Genomic DNA, 23954 nt, shown 5'->3' with positions numbered 1-23954 from the left:
TTGGTTCTACTAAATGCAGATTTGCTATAGGTATTGTACATTTGTAAGACGGAAATAACACAAGTGTCACTGCAACAAATTTACGATTTAAAAGTATTAATAACGTAAAGTATACCTTTATGGAACTTTGATTAAAATTGAAAAAAAACCAGAAATATAGGTCTGAACTAATAAGTTGAAAAGTTAAACGAAAACATTTATAAAATATTTCACTAAAATTATTCTACATAACTTTTTTCATACGACAAAAAAAATTTTTAAAAATAACCTTAGTTCTTCAACGTTTTCATTATTTATATTTATATTTCATGAAATATATTTTACAAGTCATGTTTTTAAGTTTTTGTAGATTTATGAAGGGTTAAAAGTGAATATAAAAAATGTATGAACATAGAGGGACATTAAGTTCAACGTAACTAACAAGTGCCGTTTGACGAGTGAAAATAATTTCAATAAGACATATCATTATATATTGTAGTTTCAATTGAAAAGTGCAGTTAAATTTTTAGTGCGCTGAAATTTCCCTGTGATATACATAAAAAACATTACACTCGTGATTCTAGGGGCGTTCGTTACCATCTTATGCGTACATCAAGTTCATCGAGCTTATTACGACTTGTTGGAAAATAGCGTGGACGATTAGGGCACGGTTTTGCTTTGTTGTAACCTGAACGTGGCATTGTACATGCGATCCAATAGAGTACACGCCGCACTCCAGTAACTTCTAAAACAATAAAGAGAGCAAATGTTTTTGGTTTTCGCTAAACAGGTGCAAATCTATAATATCAGATGAATCTGATATATTAATCCTTAAGAGTTTTTGACCTTAAAAATTTAAAAATATGAACATAAGTTATTAATTAAATAATTAAAATATTGTCTTCACTATAAATATATGTCTGGTATTGAATCATTATTAATTTAATGTATTTTCTATAATCAACGATGGCTCGATTAAAATATTCGACACGTTAGCTCTGAGTTCGGATATTAGGCAAATTTTACGTTTGTCCGATTCACGATTAACTTTTCAGTACGCAGTTTAATAAACAAATGGGGGAGAAGCAAACAGTAATTTTTGACATTTTAATAATTTATTTAAAACGAACAGAAAACTATTCCTATTCTAGACGGATATCACTTTAACTCGCATCGGTCTTTTCGAGCTATTATAGACATGCAAATCTAGATAAATTATATTTGTTTAGACTAATACCAGTTTAAAATACACAACAATTTGTTATCTATGTAATTAAAACTAAATTTATTATCTTAGGATCTTTAAGCTCATATTAAACCGAAATGCTGTTTTTTTTTAATTATAAAGAACATTGTGGATTCAGTTTTAGGTATAAATACAATCTGATACAATTAATAAATAATAAATAATAAATTTTAATGGGTAATGGAATAATACTTCCTATTGCTTTTTTGATATGCCGTTGAGTTTGAGCGTAACTCGTTAAGGCAAGGTTTGACGAGTTCGCCATATTATTAACGTTTTGGCTCAAGCATAACACATAGCAATGCACGTTTTTATATTCATGTATTTAACGTAGTAATGCTTTGGTTATACTTATTATAAATAGAAGAACTCTATTGGAAAAATACATTGAAAACCCATTTAGAATGCAGCGTACACTTGGTGAAGAAAATACCAAAAATAACTACATTTTTTTTAACTAAGCAGTATACAACTATTTAAATCTAAAATTATTTGTAATATTATGTGTAAAACTTGCAAGCTTATAACCTTTGATGTTGAAACTTTCTACCTTCATAAAAAAATTAATATAATACAAATTTAAGATAAATGTATTAAGTTTGAGATCGCCATAGATATTTAAAAATAATTAGTTTGATTTCTTTGTTCCTTGCTTTGATTATTTTTAAGCTAGAACTTTAGACTATAGCTTGTTGAAAATACAGTAATTCGTTACCTTTTATGAAGAATTTATAACTTATAAGTAGAAAACTATGTAAAAGAAATATAACTAACAGATAGTTATTATTGTTTTTTCAAATTGTTTGTTATAATAACACGATCTGTTTTCGGTTTAACAGAAAGTAGATTTCATTCAACCAACATTTTTAATGCATTCTGAAAATTTAGAATCGGAAATGAAATAAATTATTTCTCACGCGCTGCTATTGCTATGCCACTGGTTTCGAATGAGAACAAAAGTTTTAGAAAATCATAAAACGAAAAAATAAATCAATCGAAAACGAACGTGGATTCGTTGTAGGTGTTGTTAAAAATCTTGACTGTTCGATAGGTTTATTTAAATATGTATTTGGATTATGTCATCATCAGTATCTACTAATGCATAGAATTTATAGTGAAGTGTGTTGGTAAGAGGATTGAAACGTATTACTATATAATTTATGAGCGTCTTAGGCTTGGGAACCGTGCCGAATTTGATTTACTGTTTTTTCCACATCGATGTTTTTGAAAAATGAATAACCTTAATACTTTTTTTGCTTGGAGAGCGTATATACATGATCATGAAGATTATACGAACATTTATAAAAATATTACTTTGTTATTCATATATATATATATATATACCTATATATACTCTGTTATATATATATGGTATAGGATAATTAAAAAATAGAGCGTAATTGTTAATAAATATATAACTCATTAAAAAATAATTAAATGTGTTTCATAAACATAAAAAAATATCAAATGAGCAAATAAGTTTTACTTGAAATATTAAATAATATGTACAAATATTAATGACCGGTTTTAAATTAAAAAGTCATCATCAGATATAAAAATGCTCTGAATATAAAATAAAATGAAAATTACAAAATTGATATTAGTTACAGTTTGTCATACAAAAAATAAATTTAGTGAAATAATAAAAATGCTAGTAAATTAAATGGTTTATATAAAAAAAAAAAAAAAAAAAAAGGAGTTGATATAGAGTTATGAGGTTTTATTAAGTTCTTGATTTTTTTCTTCTTTACTACTATTTAAAAAATTGTAATTTTTTATCAACTCGTTAATTTTTTTTTTTACTCTAACTTATATTCTTCAAAAGTGTAAATAATTTTAATTTCTATTCTTTCATTTAATTATCATACTAAATGCGTTTCTATACTTGATAATGAGTTATTTAAATCAAATGCGATTATAAATAAATATTTGTATTACACATAAGTACTTCAAGTAAGAATGATTATTATATTTTATGTTATACTGATATTATTAAAAATAATTAATCATTGAATTAGTATTAACCATACAACAATACATTTTTTTTATACATGCGTTTATTTATTTATATTAATGAAGACTGAGTAGAGTAAAAAGATATACGTTAGGACGGAAAGTAAGATATATTTGTTTCTGTATTGTGTAAATGATGCGCGAGATCAATAATTGATTTATAAAATATTACATCCAATGCAGTGTTTTTCTTTTCATGATTATTTTATCAAATTTATTTCCATTTAGAAATTGCATGAATATTATGTTTACAGAAACTAAAAAAATATAGAAAAAAAATTCTATGAAAAATATGATGCAGTCGTGAGAAAAAAATAAATAAAATAATTTCATTGATGTCACTGATAAATTATTCTAATAAAGATGAATGACGTATAAAATACATAATTATAAAATAAATAATAATATCAATAATGATATTTATAAAATACCATTGAACGTCAAGAATTTATGATATGAAAATATTTCCATGACGTTTTAAATACGTATAAGTGATTGTCACAAATATTGAATATTGGAAGATATTAAAACGATTTTCGTGTTTTTATAAAATGTCATATTATTTTTGTTTACTGCATATGAGTGTAGGAACCGTGGTAAACTACGATTCTCATTAAATTCCTTTGTAAATGGTAATAAAATAGAAAACAGTTAGATGATAAAACAATCAAGGGTAATAGCTGTTGAAATGGGTGAAATTAATTCAGCACGAGTGGACAGTAATAATAATTTTAATAGGTATTAATAACAATGTAGTTACTTAACTTCAGCTATATATGACTTCTTGTGTTTACTTGTTACGGATATCACAGTGCTGGTCTTTATAATTTATTATAATTATATATTATATAGTTTTTAGGTCCATATAAGTGTTGATGGGCTACATCGGTGCCCCACGTCCTATTACTTTACATTTAACGACCAGATTCCTGTTGAAGTCCTCTTCCTTTCAGGGGGGGGGGGAAGATTCGAAATGCACACCAATAGCTGGTTTACAGCTCCTATTAGTATAATCATGATGAAGTCGAACGAGAATGATATATAAACACTTGAAGAAGCAGGTGGAACTGTGCAAATGACCAGTGACCTGCATCATAATCAAGTGAATATGCAGTCGAAATATCCGTTCTGGCCGACTCGCTATGTTAAAACCGTTTAGTTTCTTTAATATTGTATTCTTACAAATATTTTTTTGGGGAAAAACGAGAGGGCATTGATTTCAACGGGTATGCGATTTGCCAAGAAGTATTATTCCATGCATAGAGATACGCACTAACGGGTCGAAATATCAGTTTAATAGTAACGCGCGGACGATAGTAATCCCATAATGATGATAATGTGTGCACCGTGATTCGTACGTAATTTGAAATGACATGTCAACGTTGAAATGGCGGTGGACGAGTGATAAAGAAAAAAAAATCGTTTATTCGGGTGAGACGAAGATTATGTGACGTGAATAATGTAATATCATGCAGAGATTTTAGTATTATCGAATTTTTTATAAGCTCACATGCACTCTGAAACGTATTAGAAACTGTAATAATATTACGGAGTTATTACCCGTGTTTTTTGAACACTCGACCACGGGCGAGATCGTATTAGGTTTATGTAGGGTGACGGTTTATCAACCTACTCACTAACCCCGGAAAAACTCAGCGTTTGGTATACCACATATCGTAGTATCCTATATGTTATAAATATTTTATCTTAACTGTAATAGTGTTTGGGAAATTAGAACCTCAGTTGTGCCTTCAAGGGTGTAATGATGTTCGGTGATCACTTATTGATGGCATATATCAGTGGTGGCCAATATGAATATGTTCGTGGGTCACACGGATAAATACAATAATTCAAAGAGCTAAAATGTTTAAAGATAATTTTTAAATAATTTTGTGATTTTTTTTTAAAATATATACCTAAAAAATTAAAATTAAAATTAAAAATAATAGCGATATGATAAGTAAATTTTAATTTTATAAATAAAACGTAAGCCGCATCTAGCAACGACTAGAGCCTAAATGCGACTCGCGAGCCGTAAGTTGGCTGCCCCCGGTATATATTTTAATTTTAATATTATTTCCAAAGATTTTAATGCAATTTGAATTACGTTGCATAAATATAATGAAAACAAATAAACAACAGTTTGAGACCACTGAGAGGTGGTGATGGAGAATGGAAACCAGAACGAAAAGGACCACCAATGCTTATTACGGAATAGATGAATAAACGAAGTAGAAAAATATCTTTGGAAGCTTACAACCAAGTGGGAGGATTTAGTGATGGTGTCTCAAAAAATCTCAAATAGTTATGGATGATAGAAAAAGAAATAGAATTCGTTTAAAGTACTGTATTTATTTTGCTTCTTATATAAAAAGTAATCTTTAGAAAGTCAACTGTGATATGTTTAAATAAGTAAATTAATTTTGAAAGAGCATTTTTTTCCCTACTAAACTAGTGCAAAAAGTCGAGTAATTGTAATTATTTTGCATACAGTGGGGAAGGTTTAACCTTCTTTGGTTCTACAGGGATTTAGTGACATTACTATATTCATATTTGTGTATCCGTCTTAAAAGGATATCGGCTCATGTTTAATCATCTTCGTTCATCTTGAGTGCGGCATAGCAAAAGCACACTACACATAAATTGTAGCGTTGATGTCGGCTTAAGAGTGTTTTTATATATTTTTCGTAGAATATCGACTGGCAAAGAATATTTACGACTGTTAAAAAAAAGTCCAAAACCAAAATCCCTTTAACTTCTTTATCAAGCGATAATAAAAAAAAGAAGAAGATATTTCATGCTCTCAAAAATATTTTGTTCTGTAAGTTTCATAGTTTAAACTTTATGTATAATATGAACGCAATAACTGATTGATGTTCTGTATGAATTATATTCTTACAAATATATATTCTACATATTTTGTTATGTTGTGTATTGTAAACAAAAACAAACCACCAAAAATGAAATTCATTTTATTAAATTTCTTTATTTAAATCAATGCATTATAACTTCAATTACGAATAGTTTACATACAATATGTTTCTTTATAAGAATAATTATTATTTCCAGAGATCAGGTTTAGTACCAAAGATAATGATCAATGAGTAAGAAATGGGTAAGTAATTATTTACACATTTATAGGTAATTATTATTTAATATGATTTAATAATTTATACATAATACGACTTAATAATTTATACAGCGATACTTTAGGTTTGGAAGATAGTCTGTCAAATAAATTATTTCGGTAATGGTTCTTTCTAACTATCGGTTTTTTATGTTTTATAACCGTGATCCGGTGTATATTCTGTGCACTTTCCGTTCAATCTCTAGCAGTGAGCATGTAAGGATCGGTACAGCGAGAAAACGAAAACAAATATTTTCCGACCGACGCGTCCTTGATGGGTACTGCATGTCATTTCGTCGTAGACACTATAACGCACATTGCAGTTGTGTATGTTGCACTTGGATGTACGCAGATAATGTATAGGCTAGTTACGCTTGTACGTTTATCAGATAAACTGTTTTAAATGAATTTATGTGTTATAGGTAGGATAATGTACGAGTATTATTATATTTATATATAAATATTATGTTGTATACGTGCGGGTGGTATTGCGGCAAAATGCATGCATGGCGAGCGTGCGCATGCATGCCAATCGAATAAGGAATAGATGAAAAACCATTGAAATTCACATATTTATGGTATAAATCACACTATCGGTTCTCCGTGTGAAATTAATAATATATTCATCATGCTTCCTGACCATAAAAAGGCCGTTCGACGATAAATATGTATATATATATATATATATATATATATATAATTTTACATTATGGGTATTAATGTTCGATTTAACGGCAAATGTTATTGACTTTTATTTTTATATAGTGCTGTACGATAATCGCCAGTGTGGTACGTGTATTTTGTTTTGCGGTGCGTGTACACTGTACGCGTTGTATGCGCTCTCCGTGATTCTAAAAAATCGATTGCGATATTTTCAAGTGAACTCATGAAATCTGAAAAAAATCGTTTTTTTATTTCTTTTATTACTACTAAACAAGTGCGAAAACCGAATGGTTGTAGTTATTTTGTATTTAGTGGAGAAGACTTAAGCTCTTTTGGTTTCTATAAAGTTTGCTATATTCCTTTGCGAATATTTATAATTGTACATGCATTAAGATAATGTCAAACTCATGTTTGATTGTTTATTGTACTACTTAATTGTAAAAAGAACATACATCAAGAAATTATAATATGTTACATTTGATAGTTGTTAAGGTACGATTTAACGTCAAATAATTTTTAATTTATTTTCTATAGTGCTTTACGACTATCACGTGTGCACGTTTTACGGTTTCTGAAGTCTTAGCGTCCAAAAACTATTTCATCGTTGAGTGCATAAAATCTTCTTCGAGTAAAATGTGCAAAACGAGTTTTTGGTATCCCTGGTTACAAAAAAAAAAAAAAAAAACAAAAAAAACAATCCTTAATTTGAAAGCAACATTCATATGTTTTAGCTTTCTTTTATGTATAATGAATTATAAAATGATAGAAAATCTAATAAACTAATAAAATAAGTTGAATACTATTAAGTACATACCTATATAATACTCGTATTATTGAAAATAATGTTCCTCGGTCGATAGAGCGATCATCGAATAAATGTTTATAAATTGTTACTCTTATACGAATAAAAATAAACAAGTATAAATATGGAAAATATTTTATAGAGTCAAAAGGATTGATTTTCGATGTTATTACCTTTGCATATTCAAGTCGCAAAAGTATATTATAGTATATGAAACCACATTCAAACTGTTCCTGCAATAATTATTTCTAGACAATTGTACAAAGAAATTATTAAGAAATAAGGGAAAAAATATTTTAAAAAAATGAAAGTAAAAGCGTTTGTAACGTTAAACTTAAAAAATTTAATTTGAATATCCGATTAAGTTATGAATTTTGTTCGTTTGTAAACCATACTGCTAGTTTTTTGCATATAGATTATTTTTCTTATCGTGTCCGAAGAAATGGACGGATACTAGTTTCGTCACGGTGCGTCTCTTGTAAACACAAAACATCACATTGGGTTTCCGTGCATAAGGTAGCAAGTAGTTCGCTTTTACACGCTGAGAAACCTTCGATATTTTGTGTTAGCACTGTAAATGCCGAGGCATTAACAGAGATTGGTCCTGAAAAGGACCGTTTCGAGGAGCTATATGGCATTTTTAGCACCGGTGTTGGCAGAATTAGTTAGCTGTGGGGATACAGCATTAACAGGGGCACCACGTGAAGGTTTCTGCCGAGCCCCCATATCGATTATAAAATAATATTATATATTAATACATAACCATGATACACAGAATAGCTTTTATTAGATCAAACAATAAACGTGATATTCTGAATATTACAAAATGTGTGTATTATTTCGAGTGAAACCCGCGAGGCAGAATATTTTTTTAGATGTTTTACTATTTTGTTTGATGCAATCCATTTCATACATCCGCAAATTTTTTTCACGATTAAACGAAGACCGCCGTACAACAAAGTGATTCTTTAAAGCATGCTTTATCCTTTTTTATGCTTGAATCATGCATTTTTTCAAATTCTCATCTATTAAAAATTAATTTTTTTATAGTAAAACTACTTTTTTGCCCATACATTGTTTTAGTATTTCTAAAGAAGTATACTGAGGAAATATGAACTTTTGTTTTCGCGATAGAAACACCGTTATTTTTTACATAAATAATAATTATTATTAAGTTAATTTTTCTATAATTGCTATTGTAACGCAGTCAAATTTTGAACTAGTACGAGTACTTTCAGAATTGTAAAATATATTTAAGAAATGCCTATCACGGTACTCCTATTACGAAAAAAAAAAAAATTATCAATATACCTATGATTTTACGTTTTCCATATGGCACTTTAAATGTTTATAATTTGCCAAAAGTATAATGATCCAAATATTGATTGCATCACAACAAAATCCCAAAAAAATTAACTGAATCTTGTGCAAAAAAAAAAAAAGTTAAAAATAAGTTTAATTAAAAATATTCAAATAAATAAGTGTTGTTATTTGAAAATATGCTATCACAGAACACTTCCAAGCATAGCAAAATCTATGTATTAAAAACTTAAGTAGTACACATACGTTTTCAATAAATCAAAATTTGAAAATAAAAAAATGCATAATCAAATCATTAAAAAGGTGTGAGCATGCTTAAAAATATACTCTATATATTTTTATCTCCAAATACATGGCTTTCCACTTTAATTCGTGTTCCATGGAAATGCGTTATAAGTGTGTGTGTGTGTGTGTGTGTGCGCGCGCGCGCGCGCGCGCGTGCATAGACGAGTGCGTTTTATTTTCTTTGTTTTATTTATTTTATATCCACGGTAATATTATCGTAATACAATTCACGATTACGTTTTGTCCATTCCATTTAATAATAAGTACACGTAATTATACGAGAAAAACCTATACGATCCGCTGCGGTACCAACGAGTAGTAGTTTACATCGAAACTTTTCTCGTGGACTCGATGTATATTATCTATAGGAAATAAGACGCGTGGAGGTGGTGAGAACACATTTTCTATAATAATCGGGAAACGCGTGTTACCCAATAATAATATGTCGGCACAAACGAGTACGTAACAGAATACTCGATGGGTCGCGTTGAAACGTTAACCGACGTCTAATTAGATCATCGCAACGGTGTCGTGCAATACGTAACATTATAATAATACGCGCGAGAGGCAAGCGTAGCATAATAATTTGTATATTATCGGTGTACGTTGTAAGAGCAATACGCGCTTAAGATTAATCGTGATTATTTATGTTCTCTAGTACGAACATATAATATACACATAGGTAGATATAATAATAATACTGCTGCTGCTGTTGCTGCTGCGTGAAACTGTGGAATATAATATGATAGACACATAAAATAATATATTATATTATTCTCGTTTTCTGGATAATATTATTATGACGTTATTAATACGATTTATTGCATAATCATGAATCATCATGTGTATAATGTACGGCCTTTTTATATGCACATAGATGTATATGTCTATGTATATTAAAATCCAAATAAATCATAATAATCGAATAAATAAAAAGAATGCAGTGGTTTTTTTTCTATATATTATTTCGTTTTATAACATAAAAATCATTTCCGTTTTCCGGTATCACGTAATAAAATTACGACATTTATCGACCGCTGTCAAATTATCGAATTCGCGCGTGCCCTAACCTTTTTTTTTTAACGCTTCTGATTCAACAGCGACCCCAGTACGATTTTAACAATACTTTAGGGTCGCCGTCATCGTTTATTGTGAAGATGCTACAAATACGTACAAAACACAATATTACATTATGTGGAGGTTTCTAACCCCTCTCAGATTGGTCTTTGGCCCACATTTGTGTCTTAAGTAATTGATTTTTTTTTCCTCCATATTTTTTCCTTGGTGGTCTTGGTTTGCGCTTATCGGTAGACCTCGCAATGGCCGCTTCCAGGATAATGGTTGGCGCTTCTTCCCACCACCTGGCACAGCATACAATTAGCAGGCTCGTTTCATCCGCTAGTCAGGTGATCCTCACCATCGCAGGACATGCATCTTTTGCTCCTATTTTGTCCTTTGCACGCCGTAAGCGTGTCTTCTGTAACATCGGTCCGCAGGCCTTTCTCTTAGACGGACTCGGCAGAATACAAGCCTAAATAGTAGCTGGTTCCTACAGACGATACTCACTTTCTTAGGGCCAGGGAGTATGACGACGGCTCTGAGAGTGCCCCCGGAGGAAGCGGAAAATCTCTTCACCGTGATTTTTTCGTCTTTGCATTCAGTTACCATTCTACGGATGCTGATCTTTGTACCCTCTTCATTATCGTTTAGGAAGATTCCTCGGATCTCGATTACCGCATTTTTGACAGATTCGTGAATGATGATGTCCTCGACTGATATGGCCCAACTGCTTCTTTTAGCCTTACTGCTACCTTCTGAACCTTCGCACTTCGACCAACACGGAGAAACGTGTCACCGGATTTGGTCTTGGTGATGCCGTCGATCTTCACTTCGATTCTTGCAAGGTCAATGTTGTACTTCAGTTTCCTAGCTATGTCAGCATAGGAGTTACTGTTAGAATTGGAAATGGTAATGCCATGTGGCAACGTGTGCCCTGATCTCGATGTATAAGAAAATATACAATGCACTATAATTATGACAACCCAGTATAAAGAGTCAACGCGCCGTCGTAATATTATTGTCGCGGTCAACTTCTATCTGATTGTCACTGCTGTGTTCAGCACACATAAAATATTTTACATTGTCACTGGTTAGTTATTACAGTCATTGATTTCTAACGGGGTGTGTTTATCGGTTCGACAAAAAACATAAATCGAATTATAATAATATATCAACACCCGAAACGCAAAACACTGTCAGATTGCTCAGAATAATCAAAATTAAATATTTGCATTGCAACATTTTTTTTATTTAACCATGAGTTTATAATTGAGCTGTATATTAATTGTATTAATATTTCTAGCTTTTTGAGGAAATACGACCTATGTATAAACGAAAAAAGGCTCGAAGTACAACTCGAGCAGTCTCTTTAACGGGTAACAAATATAGATTTATGAATTGTATAGTATACATACAATATATAATCTATAAAATGATGAAATTGTTCATAATTTATAAGAACTTTTTTAAAGAACCAAAACTAATCATCAATTCTTTTTTTAACTATAATTTTTTTGGTTAACATTTATATTTTGTGTTTTTATTAATATGACATGGTTGGTTTGAGATTTTTTAATTTTCATGTACTTATGTTTATTTATTTTTACGTGTGCAATTTTAATCGTACGAATATGAACATTTTCATAATAATTCGATCGATAAAAACGAGAATCAAAACGGAAACGAAACTAAACATATAAAAACACAGTTGTTGGTCGTCCGGCTTAAACCAGGTGTAAATAAAAAACCTAATTATGTATATATGGTATAATACATTATATAATGTAACGAGTAGTTTCATATTATGTACAACTAACATCAGATTCATCGGTATGTTAATTTTTACAAATCTAATAATTGTATACACTTCAGTGATGCTGTTATTTGATAAAACCACAGATGATGAAATAATTTTTATATTCGTCCATCCGGTGATTATATTACTATAATTATTGTTATATACGTTAGATTTCATTAACACGGCACAAGATCGTCGTTGAGTTATTGACGAATGAAAATTACACATTCAAACGTGTATTATACAATATTAAATATTTTCGATTTGGCCGATGCGTGAATATTTTTGTTTTTGCCTGAAACAGTTTGCCATCGCATGGATAATTACATGTATCATAATTAATATATAATCCAAAAACTGCTGGCGAAAGTTATACGGTTATTTTTTTGTGCATACTAGTGCATACGTTAACTTTTCAGTTGGTTTATAGTTGGAGAAAGTCGCTAATTGTTATCACGATTGCATTCGTACGTCATTTGTACAATATGCGTGCGAATGTAATATTATAACAAAATCGCGTAAATACACACACGATGATAGTATTACGTTTTAAGACCTATTCTGTTTCTACTCTACACAACTGATTATCAAAAAATAGCAACAATAACTATATATTCCGACGAATTTGATAAATATTTAATAACCCGTTGACTGCAACTGAGGTAAATGCACAACATCTTTGATCGGACGATAAGTTGGTAAGTATTAATATCAATGGTGAAAAAATCTGTGCAAGTTAACCACAAGTAACACAAAACCAAAAATATCCAAATTGTACTGAATCAAATGCATTGGTCTGGCAAAAATATTCAACAAAATACCTTGGAATGTATTTTCATTTTCGATCTATTTTGAAACACCGTGTCAAAAATAAAAAGTAAACAATAGCTATTTTAAAACCAATTTGGATTTACGGCTTATGAGATTAAATGATTAATATTTAATAAGGCTAAGTCCAACATTGATGTAATACAGTACTGTCAAAATATTGCGATTAGGACCATCACTGCAGTCTATCGATATGAACGAAACCACGTGATTCACCGTGATAGTATGATGCCTACATTTGCAGATGAAGTTAAAAGATATGCTCGCAAATACGAGACAAGGCTATATCATAACGTCATTACTGTCACCCAACTATTAGATAACAATAAGAACAACGGACTTCTAAAACGTCTGAAACTATACGACATGGTTTGAGGATTTAGAGACGTTCATTTAAGTTCATTTAAACTCAACTTTGACCGTCAACTCTATGACAGATACTACCTCGCACAGAATATAATGATAATTTTGATACTCGTGCAAAGAAAGCTGATAATTATCCGTATTTTTTTACAATACATGCGAGTATATTTTTATTTTCACGTGTGATATACAATCGGTATCTTTAGACCCAATGAGAATATATAATTAAGGTAGGTACAATAAAAATCTATATCCTAACATACATAATCAATAAACATAACATAAATAAAATCCATGTACTATTCACTCAATTATTGATCAGCATACGGCCAAAATTACTACACCGATTCATCTGAAATTTTGAATGAATGAAATTATTACCATATGTATGTTAATGAAATAAGCATAATTTTTTTTTGTATAGTATTAATAAGGGAATCTTTTAAGCACATAACACACACACTCACGCACGTAAACGTTAATTATAAACGCACATTATAATATGATATCACTCGATTAATTACGTGTTCGGTTGGTCATTTGTGGGGACGTTCGATGCGCGCATTAATGTTTACGCTCCTCCGCCAATTTTATGACAGCTTGATTACTTTTGCAGTGTTATTATAATAATGTACAATAGTGTACAGGTGGGTAGACTATGTTATGTATGCAAAATGACATTGATTGTAAAACACACCAATCAATGGTAGTACATATATACGAAGAGATGTAGATGGTAGTAGGCGGTGTAGCGTACATACGTCGTGATGACCAAAAACCGGGTGATTATGTTTAATTTTAGTTGCAAGCCAATTTTGAGTAAAAAAAAAGGAGGAAAAAAATACAAATATATCCACCGACGATGAATACAGTTTTAGGTTTAATAAATCAGAATGTTTGTACAAAATACAATGTATACGAACGTGTTTTGCAGAATAGCATTCCTCCTACCCCCACTTATATATATATATATTTGCACATGGTGTTAACAATAGAAATAATTAATTCATATTTCATTGTGAAAGTCAATGGTTTGTAGAAAAACCACGGTATTGTACACGTAAATAACGTACACATGGGATTGTTTCAAAACTCACGCTTTATTCTGATTAAAAATAAATAATGGTTTTAAGTGCGTACAGGTGATGAACTTATACGAGAAGGGAGAAGGCAGTTCACGATTGTACTTGTATGCAAATATAATTGCGTTTAGGATCAAAAAAGTCAATACTTCTAATTGCACTAGAATTTGAAAACATTAGTTGATACATTTATTGGCTTTTGGTTTTGGTCTATAGAAGTTTCATAATCTTTTATTTCTGTCTTTAAACATAAACATTTTTATTGAATTGTCAGAATGGAATTTTAAAATCCTATAATTTAATATTTATTAGTAAATCAAATTCAATATTTTATAATTTTTCAGAAATAGTTTTAATTTAAAAAAAACAAAAGCTTTTTTATACAAGTGATTCATCTCGGTTAAAAAAACCGGAATAATAGCTATTTCTATAATCTTACTAGCTAAAAATAATTTTACTTACTTTTTAAAATAAATAACATTTTTATCGATTGACGAATCCTAATACATATTATAGCTGTAGGCAATCCGCTTTGGATACAGGTGATTATGTTGTAGGACATAGGTATAACAAAAAATACAAATAATTTATAATACCTTAAGAGTGATAACTAGAGTACGGATTTGTATGCATCCAAAACGCCCAAAATAGTATGCATTTATGCATCAAATAACTTCAAAATATGCACTTGATATGCTCTTATTTTTTTAATAATATGCAAAAACATGCTCTTACCCAAAATTTACGCATTTTATTATTTTTTTTTTATTTCCTCCATAAATAATAATTCAACAAAATTAGAAAAATGTAGTTTTTTAATTATAGACATCAACTTTTAACATTTATTAAAGAACAGTAAATATTTAAAAATATATTCCACTAATAAAACAAATACTTTAATTGAGAATAATAAAAAATAAAAATAAAAATGTATTAAATCCTCTTATACCATTTATTTGATACAAATTTATGAAAAAAAAAAAATACAAAATAAAGACATTTTATAAAAAAAAAAAACAATTTAAACCAATAAAAATATAATCTTGTTATTAATATAAAATATTTTAATAATTAGATATACTGTATGATTTTTAATTTTTATAAAAAGAGTTGACAATAACATATTTTTCCATTGTTCAGGTGTCATATTTGTAACATATGTGTATAACTGAATGTTGTTTAAATAGTGTAAATGTTAGTAGTCATTATTTAATTTATTACCTTAAATCTTATTGACTTTTTTTTTTAATTTCTTGATACGTCGAATAAATGAAAGCCGGTTTAATTTAATTTTTTTTTTTTTAAGGATTCCTCTTTTATGAGAGTGGAAAGAATAACAAGAAATAAACGGAAGAATAGCACAGATAATTATTTAATAGTGAATTCAGGTATTTTGTTATTTTTTATATTCGATACAAAAATATTAGTTTGATCAATCTTAAAAGTTTCTCATTTTTTTATTTTTTTTTTTTACGTTTACCTCGGCTTTATTAATTTTCTTTTCAAATACGATTCAAACGTTGAATATCATTACATCTGAATCGGTAAATATAATTTCCGGTCAGTTATCAACTCTTATCCGTATACATTTAAATTATACAATTTCAGAACTGTTTGCTATTGTATGTGATGCGCCATAGGAATAATATTAATAATAAATATTACAATTTTAAGTATTAAAACTTCAATAATAATAATAATGATAGTCGTATGTAATCTCGTAATTTTCACTGGCCAACGGTCACAAATCGCGTGTTTGCCTGATATATAATAAATGTACCGGATTGCCGCGCACGCGCCTCGATAAAAATAATAATTATTGTGTTTCACCATATATGTACGCGTATTACTTTGAGCTGCCTGATCCCGTATTAATTACAGACTATATAATATAACTTAATACAACACGACGTGTTATAATAATGCATGATTGTGAATTGAATAAGCAAGGAAGGTACAAACCAGTTTTTACCGCTGTTGCCATCGAAAACCGAAGAAAGTACGGGTAATTTAACATCGTTTATAGGAATCTAGATGTTTATATACATATATATGCTTCAAACGGGAAATTAAAAAAAAAAAAATTCTTATAAAGAGAAAACATACGCCTAAACCCAGCGCAAGAACGTCTTCGGTCGACTAGTCCGTGTTATACATAAATATAATATTATATACGAGTATATTATATAGATACGTTATAGTCATAATATTGTTAATAATAAAAATTATACGCGTTAACGTACCACAGTGGAAAATGCTTTCGAGTGATTATTATAAACTACAAATCATAATTGATATTACTGATATACGTATTATTATGTATTACGTATATATTATGTATACTGTTGCACGCCTGTCCGAGGTCTATAGTTGCTATATGGTTGAAATATAAGGGATGCTTAAATAATATGCCACATATTACGCATTAACCTAAAAATAATAATACAATGTTTCACAACTAAACGTTTTCAAGAATACAGCTTTCCTTACGGAGTTGATATACAAACAATAACAAGATTATTAGTTAAAATAATATTATGTTTGTTTATCATCCAATATTCTACAATAAATTGTAAAAAGAAATAATACACTGGCAAGTACCTACACATTAGTGATTATTTTCATATACATAAATTATACATCTTATTTAAAGACAAAATCATTCCAACTCGTTGTTGATTTTCGTATACGACGGAATTTTATATTTAATTGGAATTACATTTATATACGGATTAAAAAAATTCATAAACTGACTAACAGTTTATTGTGGAGATACATCGAAGACGGTGGTATTTATCTAAAAGCTTTAATAAGCAACCCTTTAATATGCACTGTTATAAGTGTGGCTATGGCTAGTGTTTTTCCTTTACGAGGTCTGTTCAAAAAGTTCCCGAACTATCGTTTCTAAAAATAGAAAAATTACATTATTGTAAATGTTATTATATAAAAAAATAAAATAGAGATAAGCAGCTATCTTTTCCATTAAATCCCAAATGTTTATTGCTATCGAATCATTAACTGTGCGCGTTCAAAGTAGACGAGTCGTGTGTACTCGTATGTGTCGCGGTAATCATACATTAGTGTAATTGTCAACTTACCCTTGCGGAGCCATTGCGCCGTAAACCGGGTCTAAGCACTTGTGTTCGTGATCAAGCTTTTAAGATATATTAAGAATTACGCATAACTATAATAAACATAAATAATAAAAATACATAAGGTATGCCGTGAAAATCCGATATACTGAGAAATAACAATAGCGATGATTATATCAATATCAATGGAAAAATAATAATAATAATAACAATAACTATAATGATAACCCGCTCATGACCATGGTATTGGTTGGTGGTAGGGTTTAGTAACACGGTCAACGACGGTTATTACCACCCCAGTAGTTGGTGACAACGCGGTAATGACACACCAAAAATCATATTAGTACAAACAGGGGGCGGACACAACACGGCGGCAACGAAATCAGCGGCCATTTTAATTAAGGTACTTTTGTTATCAAATTATAATCAGTGATAACTGATATTCGCTATTAATTGTAATTTTAACTATAGTTATAGTATATATAGTATATAATTTTTACTATAGTAATTGTTCAATATGTGATCTACCAAACAGTGTGAAACATGGTGACCTACTGGGTACCAAGAAGTTTTTACTTGTGGATCATTTTTTAGATAGTATGTCTACCATAATACAGGCCCATGTGTAGGATTTCACAATGGGAAGTGTTTAAAAAAAATAAAATGTATAAAATAGATTCGTCGATGATAAAATAGTATTATACAGGTATTTATATAAATTTTTTAAGTATATTAAAAACGTTTATAATCGATATAATACTATAAAATGCAAATCGTTGTTGTAGTAAATTTACAAATACAATTATAATACATTTACAAAAACACAATTTATATTTTTTTGGTAATGATGGGAGTTTGGGGGTTGACCCATGGTCATACCATATAAGACTTATAAGCCCCCCAAATCTCAAACTCTTATTGCACCTAATACCATGAAAAATAGTACTACTATTAGTAATAATTAAAAATGCGCAGTAGCTTATAAAGAATATTACTACCGTTTCATGATTGAATAAAATGTTACTAACTTCCTACTGTACCTCAAATAAAATGGCTGACTGATTTCATTGTTGTTCTATGCTGCATGTAATTTTTTATCAGTGTCTATTCTGTTTTATTCTGTGGTACAACGCGATCATAAGAATATTGGACTTAACCACTATAGCGAGAATGCACTAAGGTCCGGTTCACGAAATGTCAGAATATTATCTACGCGGTGGGCGACACGATGACCCCGGTCGGACAGGTACGTGCAATGAAAACAAACGATCCGGTGAAATAACAACGGCGATGCGATGGTCAAAGTCGCACACGGGATAAAACGTCCGAAATGGGAAAAACCCCAGAAAATCAATGGCCACGAAGTTGTTAAGAATGCGGATCCAACACTAACGACGAGAACGCAAGAGATCTCGTTCGCGCACAAGACGATCACGTCAAAATGAAAACGATTCGGCGAGAACAGATCGAATTCGGTACTATCGACGATCGGAAAAATGCTGGACGTGATGCGATTGACGTAGACAACACAAACAAAACACGAGACGACCGAAAAAATGATGCGGAAAAAGTACGGCGCGCACACGCCGACAACGCGATACCTGAAAGACACGGATACAAACTCGGCGGTCAGCGACCAGTTACGACGGTGATGACAGATAATCAATATCGACAACACCAACGAGCCCGGTTGTAAAGTTGAACAATACGACCAAAGCGCCAAAGCGCGTGGTGAACTTGATTTTTTTGACTTGTCGATGCGCGAACAGTAATGTCTTGAAGCTTTTCAATTTTTGTTGCGATTAGGTACGTCAATAATATTACTTTATAATAGGAAAAATTTGACCGGGATATTTACATAGTCTATTACTATTCATATAGAGCCGGTTCAACGAAATTTCGACCGAGTATTTGTGTAAATCGGTTCGAATAAATATTAAAGATTAAGTTTCATAATTGCAATTATTTTTTATATTATATATAACATTTTGAGTGAAATTAGGAATGTATTGGTTTTATCATGATTTGAATTCTTTTTTTTTTTCATTTCAATCTATACGATATCGACCAGAAGAATTTTTCCGGTCATCGTCAAATAAAAATAAATATATATAAAATGGGTTGTAATCAGTATTTCGAGAGATAGTTTTTTAAATTTTTTAACAGTTTTCCGAATAATTTAGAAAAATTCTTTTAAAATTATGCATATTTTTTTATTTATTTAATTTATATTAGGAATTAGGAATAAATTGATTTAAATAATCACAGTTCTAGTTTTCATTGTATTTACAATCCATTTTTAAATCTAGGTATGTATAGTATTGTTATCTCTATTATATTTAATTTGATTCTCAAAAATCTGCATTAAAAACCGTAAAATAGATCTTAAAAGCATCATCGAGTTGTAAATGTCGTTAATAATAAAAAAAAATTACTATTGAGTAAATACAATTTTAAATATGTTTGAAATGAAAAATTTTCCAGGTAAAACATTAGAAAACAATGACTATTCTTCAGTGCAGTGCCGGCCAGACGGTTTTCAGGGCCCGGTGCAGAATTTTGTGGGGCCCCATATTTATATATATTAATTTATTAATTGTTTATAGAAATCTATGTTTGTTCACTCTATATAACTAAATATATACTATAACAATATTTTGGACCGTCGTCGACGATAAACAATTTTAAAAGTGCATGCGTGTACAATATTTTCAAAGCTATCAGTAATTGTTATGAATAATTTTAATTTTAACATAATCAAGTATATAATTTAGTATAATTTTTGTTGATAACAACGCATTTCCTTAGAAAACCACACGACCATACGGGTTGCGATTTGCGATTTGCGTACTATATTATTTTTATTTATAGATAAAGTGATATTCGTAATAGATAATTTGCTAGGCCCATACAAGCGCGGGGCTCGTTACGATTGCACCGCTTGCCACACTCTAGGGCCGGTACTGCTTAAGTGATCGTGATGTAATAGTGTTCTAGGTGTGAAAATATATTCAACAAGAATATAATTCGCAACCTATCATGCAAAATGCTGACAAAACTTTTACATTGTTGTTAGCGTATAACTTTTAACATCGTCCAACGCATCGCTGGCTTACGTTAATATTGTCGGTCTTTCATAATCACGATAATTAGCCGAAATGTCCGGAAAATGTCTATCGACGGAACGTATACAGAACTACGCGCGTCTTGCGATACGATCATTGTCGTTCCAAGGTCCGGTGCGTTGCCGTGAATGGGATGCCCGTGCACGTGCATTCGTTTAAACGACAAATGCACTATACACTATTTACGGCATACTTGCATTGTAACACGTACATTGTGCTGTTATTATTCCTTTTCTATTTTACTCTGATAACTTTAATCTACAGATAATCGATCGTTATACAACTCTGCCGCTCACGCGCACGTGTGTATGTGCATCTTCTTACAATAAACGTGTTACAAATATAGCGAAATCATGTGCGCACATCGTCAGCGGCGCCCGCACTACGGCAACCCTTAACCGTGTCTTGTCGTTTGCGTGATTTTCTTTTCGTCTCCGGTCGGTCGTTATAGGGCGGTCCTGGTTTGCGCACAAATACCAAAAAGACAACTAGTTTGCGCACAAAAGTACCACTCGTTTGGGCACAGTTAATTTTAAATTTAACAAATTGTTTGCGCACAAAAGTACCTTAAAATAAATATATGTAAGGCACATAATATCTACTATGACAACTTTAAGCTACTTTAAGAAATGTATTATCTAATGTGGTACGTAAGTACATTTCCTTCCTACTTTATAGACTTGAACTATCTATGAAAATATTTGTTCATAGGTATGGTTAAAAATGTACGATTAGTCTTAATAGTAATGTAGTTAATTCGTATAATAGTTTTTATTCATTATTTTTATTTTTATTTTATTCACGTTTTTGAAGTTTTAAAGTTAAATTATTTTTCATTAAAAGCGATTGCCCATTGATTCTTCGTACAATACTTTCCGCTCACTGAAAATTGTCATGTTAGTCTAAATTTGCGCTGTGATAATCGCCTAATATATTGAAAGATAGTTATAACTTATAATCAAGCGAAATCCCAACGGAAAGTTCCGTTTCAGGTAAAAATAAAATAAAAATATTAGATTGTTGATTTAACTTTATCATGTGCGCCAACGAGTTACGTTATTTCAGGTAAAGATAGTAGATTGTGCGCAAACAAGTTGCAGCCGACTTTATGTATGTTCGTGACGACGGTGACGATGCGCTCGCTTATAATTAGATGTTCGGCCTTACTCCACAGAAATACCGACGATAATATTGTGTGCAACGTACACACACACTTGTATGTATAATAATATAAGTCTGACGTTTACCGTCCAAGGTCCCTGTCGTCCTGCATTCGTCCTGTCATCGTCGCGCTACGTATGCATTATTATAAGGCTCTTTATCCGTTAGAAAACCTCTATAGATCGAAATAAACGTTGGTCCCTCGTGAAAACCTTCACGTGTCAAAAAGAGCATGTTTCGGCCCCTCGATAAATCTAAAATAATAGTGGGTGAGATGGCAGGACACACTTTATAGTCTGAATATTTTCGACCAGAATCTCAATAATTTAAATGTATTCGTTGTTTGTACATTATAAACTCAAGCAAATAATGTAGTAATGTGGTTTATCTTATTTACCGGTGTTTAGTAAGAACGAATTACAAATTTGAATTTTAGCATTAAAAAATAATGACGGCGATCGTATACTACAGTATTTTTATTTTCTTACAATTTTAATACTATAATTTAATTCGATTTTTGTTCTTTGAATTTAATGTATATTTTTTATACCCGAAAACTTTCGTCATAAAAACATTTAAAAAGAACCCAAAATTGGATATGTACGTATAATTTCAAACTCAAATCATTTTTAGATTCCTATATACCTAATTCCTTATTTTTTTAAAATATATTTTATATTTAATTATATTTATTTTATTTTATCAAATATTAGCTTTTACATGTACATCTTAAAAAAAAAATTATTTATTATATCCGATGGTTTTCAATGATTAAAGGCGGCATATTTTCGAGCTTTTGTTGTTAATTTTAATTATTCTATATTTGTAACAACGGTGGAAAACTAGTAGTTTTTACAAGTACGAGATTACCATTTTAAAACCATGTAATTGTATCTTATTAGCGGTCCTTTATAATAAGGTACTACGGTATTACATTTAAGTACATTTTAGAGCTGACAATTTTTATTTTTTAGCGCAACAAGTTTTTTGTTTCCGATGTAACTATAATGTTTCCGTTGACGATTAATAGAGGTTTGCTATTTAGTGAGATAATTTTAGTATTTATTTAAAATAGGTCTATATGCCTGTGATTTTTTTCCAATTGAAGAAATTTAGCGTTTTTATAATGGGTGAATTATAAGAAAGTCTTACTGTATATACCTATAAAGAAAGTTTAATTAAAATAAATAATACCTGTAAATATCTATGTTATAAAAATATTCAACTCCCTTTAATTCGCCAAATCGAAAATCATTAAAAAATTGAATATCTTACTAAATTCTCTGGATTTCAAATTATCGAGAGTACTGTTTGTATTTATATGTATATGTACTTGTATTATATAGACAAAACTTAAACTGATGGAAATCGTAGTCCTTGTATCTTTCACTGTTTGTACTGTTTGTATTTATATTTATATGTATATGTACTTATATTATATAGACAAAACTTAGACTGATGGGAAAATCTTAGTCCTTTCACAGCGCTTAAAAAGCATCCCTTTGAACATTACTCCGTAAAGTTCGTTGGAACGCTCCATTTCTCGGTCAAAATAAACAATCGTATTGATAACCACTAAAATCACTTAAAATAATAAATTTGTAATATATTTAAAAAATTATTGTTCTATTCTATGGCCATTTCGACTTTTAAGTCTCATCGGCGATCGACCGTATTTGTTAGTTCCGCCAATCTTACAAACAATTATGCCAACTCTAATCAACAATTATACATTCATTTATGACTATTCATTAGCTATATGGTTATGTACGTGGAACGACCAAAATGGTATTAGATTTATAATCCCTTTTGCGTATTTTTGTCTCTTTAAGCCCTGCATGTAGTCAATGTAATGACCGAGGTTTAATCATTTTAGCGCCCCCGTAAACTCTTTTATTATTGACCGTTGCGAACGAGAATCGCTTACAGATTAGGAAGGGTCGATCGATGTGGCTGATATCTATTTTTCACCGAGAATTCACGACACGGGTGTGGTAATTCTAATGACGTC

Source organism: Sipha flava, unplaced genomic scaffold (assembly GCF_003268045.1).
Source record: "Sipha flava isolate LNK unplaced genomic scaffold, YSA_version1 78_pilon_pilon, whole genome shotgun sequence".
Lineage (NCBI taxonomy): Eukaryota > Metazoa > Arthropoda > Insecta > Hemiptera > Aphididae > Sipha > Sipha flava.
The sequence above is the reverse complement of the archived record's forward strand: the minus strand, read 5'-3'. Positions refer to the sequence as shown.